Source organism: Sorex araneus, chromosome 1 (genome assembly GCF_027595985.1).
Source record: "Sorex araneus isolate mSorAra2 chromosome 1, mSorAra2.pri, whole genome shotgun sequence".
NCBI classification, from domain to species: domain Eukaryota; kingdom Metazoa; phylum Chordata; class Mammalia; order Eulipotyphla; family Soricidae; genus Sorex; species Sorex araneus.
In genome coordinates this window covers 360,409,087-360,411,901 of record NC_073302.1, presented here as the reverse complement: position 1 = coordinate 360,411,901, position 2,815 = coordinate 360,409,087, and positions in this window count along the sequence as shown.

Below are 2,815 nucleotides of genomic sequence, written 5' to 3'. Positions count from 1 at the left end.
AGTCTCTAGCCCTCATTCAGCCCGCAACTCCCTTCCCCCACATGGCCTTCAACTACAATGTAGTTGGTGATCGCTTCTCTGAGTTGCCCTTTCCCCGGAACGTGAGGCCAGCCGCGAAGCCATGGGGTCAACCTCCTGGTACTTATTTCTACAGTTCTTGGGTATTAGTCTCCCACTCTGATATTCTAAATACCATAGATGAGTGCAGTCTTTCTATGTCTGTCTCTCTCTTTCTGACTCATTTCACTCAGCATGAAACTTTTCATGCCCATCCACTTAACTACAAAATTCTTGACTTCCTTTTTTCTAACAGCTGCATAGTATTCCATTGTATAGATGTACCAAAGTTTCCTCAACCAGTCATCCGTTTTGGGGCATTCGGGTTTTTTCCAGATTCTGGCTATTGTAAACAGTGCTGCGATGAACATACATGTGCAGATGTTGTTTCGATTATACTTTTTTGCCTCTCTGGGATATATTCCCAGCAGTGGTATTGCTGGGTCAAATGGGAGCTCAACCTCTAGTTTTCTGAGAATTGTCCATACTGTTTTCCAAAAGGGCTGAACTAGCCGGCATTCCCACCAGCAGTGTAGAAGGGTCCCTTTCTCCCCACATCCTCTCCAACAGCGGTTGCTTTTGTTCTTTTGGATGTGTGCCAGTCTCTGTGGTGTGAGGTGGTATCTCATGGTTGTTTTGATCTGCATCTCTCTGATGATTAGTGATGCAGAGCACTTTTTCATGTGCCTTTTGGCCATTCGTATTTCTTCCTTGGTAAAGTTTCTGTTCATTTCTTCGCCCCATTTTTTGATGGGGTTGGATGTTTTCTTTTTGTAGAGTTCAACCAGTGCTTTATATACCATTGATATCAACCCCTTATCTGATGGGTATTGTGTAAATATCCTTTCCCATTCTGTGGATAGTCTTTGTATTCTGGTCACTGTATATCTTGCGGTGCAGAAGCTTTTTAGTTTAATGTAGTCCCATTTGTTGATCTCTGTTTTTACTAGATTGCTTAGTTCCGTGTCACCTTTGAAGATACCTTTATCTTCAATATCGTGGAGGGATTTGCCGACCTTGTCTTCAATGTACCTTATGGTTTGTGGTCTAATGTTGAGGTCTTTAATCCATTTTGATCTGACTTTTGTGCATGGTGTCAGGTCTGATACATATGTTTTGAAGATAGAGTGGACAGAATTTGCTTATGGGTATGGATTGGATATGAAAAAGTTAAAACCTGGTCTTAATTGTGGGAAAAGTACTCTTTCATTTTCAAACTACTCAGTTCCAGACTAAGTGCTTCATTTATGTTGCTTACCTGGACACTTGCAAGTAGAAGTCATGAAATTGTAGCTCAGAGGCTACAATTTTTCCCTCACCTCTTAGGTGTTTAAGTGAGAGAAAAATTATTTCAGTTGGTATCTGTCTACCTCAAAATCTTTAAAATGGTTTATTTTTAATACCCCTATTAAAAATAGGGGTATTAAAAATAGGGAGCTGGGAGTGGTGTCCCCAGGGTCTCTCCAGGTGACATAATGCTGATTGGGCCTGATGGAGTTTAGAGGCCACAGCAACCAATATAGCTGGTGTTCCTCTGTGTGTGTGTGTGTGTGTGTGTGTGTGTGTGTGTGTTAGATATGGGAGATGGTTGGCATGTGCTAACACAAATCACATTTAGGGCCTGAGCTATGCTAGGCCTGGGCTCGATACCTTGAGCTGTCTTCCTGATCCCAAAAGCTACTTCCTATTTGATGTTTTTAGGTTATTATATGTGTCACTGTATCACTGTATCACTGTCATCCTGTTGATCATTGATTTGCTCAAGCGGGCACCAGTAATGTCTCCATTCATCCTAGCCCTGAGATTTTTTTTTTACAGTTATAAATGTAGGTTGTGTATTTCTTTTTTCTTTTTTTAAATTTTTTTATTAATTTATTCTTTTATTGAATCACCATGTGGAAAGTTACAAAGCTTTCAGGTAAGTCTCAGTTATACAATGCTCGAACACCCATAACACCCATCCCTTCACCAGTGCACATATTCCACCACCAAGAATCACAGTATACCTCCCCCTTCCCCCCACTTCCCCAGCCCCCAACCCCGGTAACTGGTAAATTTCACTTTACTTCCACTTCACTTTGATTACATTCAATATTTCAACAAAAAAACTCACTATTAATGATTTGAAGTTTCTCTCCCCTAAAGTCGATCTGCTGAAAAGAAAACATTTGATAATTTGTTTTCCATTGCTGAGAATGAAGAGATATGAGGTTGAGAGGCCGCACTAGCAGCAGCATAGTTTTGGATTCCTGTATTTTAGTAACTAAGTCCAGAGAAATATCTGTCAGAAATTGCAACATTGTAAGCTTGTACCTCTCAGCTACTTTATATTCCACATATGAGTGCAATCTTTCTATGTCTGTCTCTTTCTTTCTGACTCATTTCACTCAGCATGATACTTTCCATGTTGATCCACTTATATGCAAATTTCATGACTTCATGTTTTCTGACAGCTATGTAGCATTCCATTGTGTAGATATACCAGAGTTTCTTTAGTCAATCATCTGTTTTTGGACACTCTGTTTTTTTTCATATTGTGGCTATTGTAAACAGTGCGGCAATGAACATAGAAATGCAGATGTCATTTCTACTATACCTTTTTGCCTCTCTGGGATATATTCCCAGGAGTGGTATTGCTGGATCAAATGGAAGCTCAATTTCTAACTTTTTGAGAATCATCCATATTGTTTTCCAAAAGGGCTGAACCAGTCGGCATTCCCACCAGCAGTGAAGGAGAGTCCCTTTCTCCCCACATCCA